This window comes from Haliotis rufescens, unplaced genomic scaffold (genome assembly GCF_023055435.1).
Source record: "Haliotis rufescens isolate VD_foot unplaced genomic scaffold, xgHalRufe1.0.p SCAF_6, whole genome shotgun sequence".
In the NCBI taxonomy this organism is placed as follows: domain Eukaryota; kingdom Metazoa; phylum Mollusca; class Gastropoda; order Lepetellida; family Haliotidae; genus Haliotis; species Haliotis rufescens.
Genome location: NW_025964334.1, coordinates 29352875 through 29360314, shown reverse-complemented (window position 1 = coordinate 29360314; position 7440 = coordinate 29352875).

The window sequence follows — 7440 nt, the reverse complement described above, 5'->3', positions numbered from 1 at the left end:
CAAACATGTAAACATAATCGGGGTGAACGGGTATTCGAAGCCATGATCATAGGATTCTCGCATACCCAAAGGGGACGCAACTCTGCACAGCTAACTGCAGCACCTTAGACAACTGGGCAACCTGTGCCCTCTGAAACAATGATTTTTCAGGTTTCAAATCGATGGTATGGTTTGGGAGCTCTCAAAACACCAGATCCTTTTTCTCCTAAAAGTGCCAGACAGTCATGTTTATAGATTAATGTCTTCAAAAGTTACACACATAAATAAAGCAGAATTGTGTCATTAGACCAGGGAAAGCTGCATATTTTTTTAATTGCAGCCTTCCAGTGTGTTGGCTGATGTCTATAATAATAGGTAACTAAAGGTAAGTCATAACAAATAATACGAACCAGCAACGTGATGGTGGTCTGTAAATAATCGAGGCTGAACCAGACAATCCAGTGGTTGATGTCATGAACGTTCGATCCACGCAATTGGGAAACGATGACATCCATCAACCAAGTCAGCAATCCTAAGCACCCGATCCTGTTAGTCTCCCCTTACGACAAGCATAATCGCCATTTACGGTTGGTTGGTTGGTTTGTTGTTTAACGGTGCACTCAGCAATATTCCAGCTATATGACGGAAGTCTGTAAATAATCAAGTCTGGACCAGACAATCCAGTGATTGACATCATGAGCATCGATCCACACAAGTGGGATTGATGACATGCCTCAACCAAGTCAGCAAGCCTGACCACTCGATCCCGTTAGTCGCCTTTTACGACAAGCATAGTCTCCTTTTATGGCAGGGATGGGTTGCTGAAGATCTATTCTACCCCGAATATTCACGGGTCAATTATGCCTGTAAGTCACCTGGCCTCGAAAAGACATAGACCCAGGTAAATCTCTGCTTCAGTAAATAAATACCAGTGAACTGACTATCGTTTATTCAGTAGCCTCTACATCAAATTCACATAAATCCACATAACAATAATATCAATGGAAATTCCAAGTTATCGCAATATCATTTAATTCTGAAAGTTTGTAGATATGTTTACAACTAGCAGTGGTAAGTATTTATTAGGTAAATACTTGGTCTTAAACTAGACTTCCTTAGCAAATTATTGTATCAATTATGACCTATATCAAAAACTTCAGCAAGTAGTTCAGGAAATTATTGTGTCAAAACCCTGCATAAGTTCTCATTCCCCTACTCAATGCAAGGAATCCCATGTCTGTCACTAAATGAACACGATGAAAGCGGCGTGAATAATGAAAATCTAACCAAGAGAAGATATGCATCAAGTTAGGTGCTTACATGTGTATACTTTCAAGCTTTGGAATCTGGATAATTGAGTGCAGTTAAACACACAGGTGCAGTTGTCTGATGTCCCACTACTTGACGGTCACCATCCTCAAATTCTCTTGCTCTTACCATTACGTCCTTTGTCTAGTATATGTTATGCTTGGGTGAACAACTTTTTAGAAATTTGCAAACTTACATCTTTACAATGTTAGCTCTTGGGCCCAGTTTATAAAGCCTGTTTCTTCTTAATTATTTGGTTCACAAATTTCTTCCCCCAAAACAAAACAACATGTGACAGGCTGTTTTATCAAAGTGATGTCTTTAATATATTGGCAGTTTGGGGAAGTAAGAAATAAATGAAATAAAAAATGTTATTGTAAGTAAAATGTTTTGTTTTTTTTATAACTGAAATTAGCGTTTCATTCAACATTTGTCAAATTTGGGGTTATGCCATGACGGAAAAAGAAATCGTCTCAAACAGTAAAATTAATGTACAAGAACTATCAAACTACATGTATTTCAGAAAAATAGTTTCAATGTAACCATACACTCTGGATCACTATCAAACTTTTTTCTATTCAGAGCGTGGCTGCTGCCAAGGAGACCCAGTGGCCCCATACCTGTTTGTGATTTGTATAGAATTGTTAGCTATTGCGGTAAACGAACCAGAGACAATATACTGGTATATGGTCTCTGAATGAACAGATGAAGGAAATTGATGTCAGAGGAAATGATTAACTAATAGTTCAATATGCAGATGATACAAATTTCACTTCAGATGTATCTGAATAAGGACCTTCAGAATCAGTAACAATTTTATAAAAGTTTGCAAACGTATCTGGCTTAATTATCAATTTGACAAAACAACTGCGGTGTGGTTTGGGTCAAAAACAAATTCTAATGAGCAACTTTGTCCACATAAACCATTTATTAATAACCTGTTCACATGCACACCATCTATTCATGTAGTAATTTCGCACATGTGTAACTATACATTGGTGTGCAGATGTAAATTGACTGTGCGTTTACATGAAAATTAACTAAGATGAGTAAACAAAGTATGTAAATTATGTAAGGCACACATGTGTTTAATTAACCTTTTTGACTCCCTGAAACCCAAAGAAAACACTGTCCATCCAGCTCTGGATGACCGCATAAAAGTGGGAACTGCTGTATACTGAACAGTGTCAACTTCAGAATACAGAACTGTTGCCAATTTGTTTAATTAATCTTTTTGACTCCCTGAAACCCAAAGAAAACACTGTCCATCCAGCTCTGGATGACCGCATAAAAGTGGGAACTGCTGTATACTGAACAGTGTCAACTTCAGAATACAGAACTGTTGCCAATTTGTTTAATTAATCTTTTTGACTCCCTGAAACCCAAAGAAAACACTGTCCATCCAGCTCTGGATGACCGCATAAAAGTGGGAACTGCTGTATACTGAACAGTGTCAACTTCAGAATACAGAACTGTTGCCAATTTGTTTAATTAATCTTTTTGACTCCCTGAAACCCAAAGAAAACACTGTCCATCCAGCTCTGGATGACCGCATAAAAGTGGGAACTGCTGTATACTGAACAGTGTCAACTTCAGAATACAGAACTGTTGCCAATTTGTTTAATTAATCTTTTTGACTCCCTGAAACCCAAAGAAGACACTGTCCATCCAGCTCTGGATGACCGCATAAAAGTGGGAACTGCTGTATACTGAACAGTGTCAACTTCAGAATACAGAACTGTTGCCAATTTGTTTAATTAATCTTTTTGACTCCCTGAAACCCAAAGAAGACACTGTCCATCCAGCTCTGGATGACCGCATAAAAGTGGGAACTGCTGTATACTGAACAGTGTCAACTTCAGAATACAGAACTGTTGCCAATTTGTTTAATTAATCTTTTTGACTCCCTGAAACCCAAAGAAAACACTGTCCATCCAGCTCTGGATGACCGCATAAAAGTGGGAACTGCTGTATACTGAACAGTGTCAACTTCAGAATACAGAACTGTTGCCAATTTGTTTAATTAATCTTTTTGACTCCCTGAAACCCAAAGAAAACACTGTCCATCCAGCTTTGGATGACCACATAAAAGTGGGAACTGCTGTATACTGAACAGTGTCAACTTCAGAATACAGAACTGTTGCCAATTTGTTTAATTAATCTTTTTGACTCCCTGAAACCCAAAGAAGACACTGTCCATCCAGCTCTGGATGACCGCATAAAAGTGGGAACTGCTGTATACTGAACAGTGTCAACTTCAGAATACAGAACTGTTGCCAATTTGTTTAATTAATCTTTTTGACTCCCTGAAACCCAAAGAAAACACTGTCCATCCAGCTCTGGATGACCGCATAAAAGTGGGAACTGCTGTATACTGAACAGTGTCAACTTCAGAATACAGAACTGTTGCCAATTTGTTTAATTAATCTTTTTGACTCCCTGAAACCCAAAGAAAACACTGTCCATCCAGCTCTGGATGACCGCATAAAAGTGGGAACTGCTGTATACTGAACAGTGTCAACTTCAGAATACAGAACTGTTGCCAATTTGTTTAATTAATCTTTTTGACTCCCTGAAACCCAAAGAAAACACTGTCCATCCAGCTCTGGATGACCGCATAAAAGTGGGAACTGCTGTATACTGAACAGTGTCAACTTCAGAATACAGAACTGTTGCCAATTTGTTTAATTAATCTTTTTGACTCCCTGAAACCCAAAGAAAACACTGTCCATCCAGCTCTGGATGACCGCATAAAAGTGGGAACTGCTGTACACTGAACAGTGTCAACTTCAGAATACAGAACTGTTGCCAATTTGTTTAATTAATCTTTTTGACTCCCTGAAACCCAAAGAAAACACTGTCCATCCAGCTCTGGATGACCGCATAAAAGTGGGAACTGCTGTATACTGAACAGTGTCAACTTCAGAATACAGAACTGTTGCCAATTTGTTTAATTAATCTTTTTGACTCCCTGAAACCCAAAGAAGACACTGTCCATCCAGCTCTGGATGACCGCATAAAAGTGGGAACTGCTGTATACTGAACAGTGTCAACTTCAGAATACAGAACTGTTGCCAATTTGTTTAATTAATTTTTTTGACTCCCTGAAACCCAAAGAAGACACTGTCCATCCAGCTCTGGATGACCGCATAAAAGTGGGAACTGCTGTATACTGAACAGTGTCAACTTCAGAATACAGAACTGTTGCCAATTTGTTTAATTAATCTTTTTGACTCCCTGAAACCCAAAGAAAACACTGTCCATCCAGCTCTGGATGACCGCATAAAAGTGGGAACTGCTGTATACTGAACAGTGTCAACTTCAGAATACAGAACTGTTGCCAATTTGTTTAATTAATCTTTTTGACTCCCTGAAACCCAAAGAAAACACTGTCCATCCAGCTCTGGATGACCACATAAAAGTGGGAACTGCTGTATACTGAACAGTGTCAACTTCAAATACAGAACTGTTGCCAATTTGTTTAATTAATCTTTTTGACTCCCTGAAACCCAAAGAAAACACTGTCCATCCAGCTCTGGATGACCGCATAAAAGTGGGAACTGCTGTATACTGAACAGTGTCAACTTCAGAATACAGAACTGTTGCCAATTTGTTTAATTAATCTTTTTGACTCCCTGAAACCCAAAGAAAACACTGTCCATCCAGCTCTGGATGACCGCATAAAAGGGGGAACTGCTGTATACTGAACAGTGTCAACTTCAGAATACAGAACTGTTGCCAATTTGTTTAATTAATTTTTTTGACTCCCTGAAACCCAAAGAAAACACTGTCCATCCAGCTCTGGATGACCGCATAAAAGTGGGAACTGCTGTATACTGAACAGTGTCAACTTCAGAATACAGAACTGTTGCCAATTTGTTTAATTAATCTTTTTGACTCCCTGAAACCCAAAGAAAACACTGTCCATCCAGCTCTGGATGACCGCATAAAAGTGGGAACTGCTGTATACTGAACAGTGTCAACTTCAGAATACAGAACTGTTGCCAATTTGTTTAATCAATTTTTTTGACTCCCTGAAACCCAAAGAAGACACTGTCCATCCAGCTCTGGATGACCGCATAAAAGTGGGAACTGCTGTATACTGAACAGTGTCAACTTCAGAATACAGAACTGTTGCCAATTTGTTTAATTAATCTTTTTGACTCCCTGAAACCCAAAGAAAACACTGTCCATCCAGCTCTGGATGACCGCATAAAAGTGGGAACTGCTGTATACTGAACAGTGTCAACTTCAGAATACAGAACTGTTGCCAATTTGTTTAATTAATCTTTTGACTCCCTGAAACCCAAAGAAAACACTGTCCATCCAGCTCTGGATGACCACATAAAAGTGGGAACTGCTGTATACTGAACAGTGTCAACTTCAGAATACAGAACTGTTGCCAATTTGTTTAATTAATCTTTTTGACTCCCTGAAACCCAAAGAAAACACTGTCCATCCAGCTCTGGATGACCGCATAAAAGTGGGAACTGCTGTATACTGAACAGTGTCAACTTCAGAATACAGAACTGTTGCCAATTTGTTTAATTAATCTTTTTGACTCCCTGAAACCCAAAGAAAACACTGTCCATCCAGCTCTGGATGACCGCATAAAAGTGGGAACTGCTGTATACTGAACAGTGTCAACTTCAGAATACAGAACTGTTGCCAATTTGTTTAATTAATCTTTTTGACTCCCTGAAACCCAAAGAAGACACTGTCCATCCAGCTCTGGATGACCGCATAAAAGTGGGAACTGCTGTATACTGAACAGTGTCAACTTCAGAATACAGAACTGTTGGCAAATCAATAGGTACATTAAATAGATCATCCTCTGACGTTGACATATACGTTCTCATATACACACGAGTAAAGTTCACATGACAAGTATACTCATGTGTGTATATTTACACTTGTATGCAAATATACACACATAGAGGTGCATGTGAACGTATATTAGATGGTCAGTAGAACCCTTCAACCATTAAGGACTAATGTTTTCAACATGATTAAAGGAAATGACAGTTTTAAACTTTGAGATAATCTTTACCAAAATATGAAAAATATTGTTTACCAGGTCAAAAAGATATCTTACATTAGAAGGTAAAATAACAATTATAAAACCTCATATTATCCACCTTTTAACACACATCCTTGTTTCATTTACAAGCCCAAACATTTCTTTAAAAGACTGAATTCAATTTAAGTTAAATTGTTTGGGCAGGCGAGACAGAATTAATAGGAAAATGTTGACAAATGACTGCATTAAAGGTGGGCTAAAATTTACAGACTTGGAATCATTTTGCAAGTACAAGTATATGACAACAAAATGGATTAAAAAGTTTTTTGTAAAGGCCCATGGCAACATTTAGCTTACAATTCTATGAATGCATTTGGAAACATTGACCTTTTAAATTTTTAGAAAGACAATTTGAAAACATTAAACAAAATAAAACATATTTTAGGGAAAGATGAAGTCTAAAGCTACATTAGTATCAAGCCAAACGAAACTCATACTGTCCAAGAATTTTTTAGATTACGTACATTAAACAAAATAAAACATATTTCATGGAAAATGTTGTCAAAAGCTACATTAGTCTCAAATCAAATGAAACACATACTGTTCAAGAATTCTTAAAATTACCTACATTAAACTTTGTTCGATAAAAAGACCTAGGATTGTTTGATAAATGGTATTGATTAGGCTTAAAAGTATATTTAATGGGGATATTATGTTTAATACCGGAGATTAAAGAGTTTTGATTGACTTTTAAAAGAATTCTATTTGAACGAAACATGTGAACTCATAATTCAGTGCTATCTTCTAACAGATAGTCTTCAATCTGCAGATTGTAAATTCAGATATGCACCCTGGATGAGCCTCTTGATAACCTCCATAAAAAGAATCCCCGGGAAAATAAACTAGATATACTTATCTCCTGGAACACTTATGCTTTTTATTGATCTAGGTTAAAAACTGGTTTAAAACTAAACGGGAACTAATTTAGGTCAGACATTAGATCTCTTATGCTTGAAGCCCCCAAAGATAGTATTTTGCTAAACCATCTCTTTCTTATTATAAAACAATACATATATAATTCCAGCTATAATTGTACACACTCATCTAACAAATACAATATGGTACTATTTTAA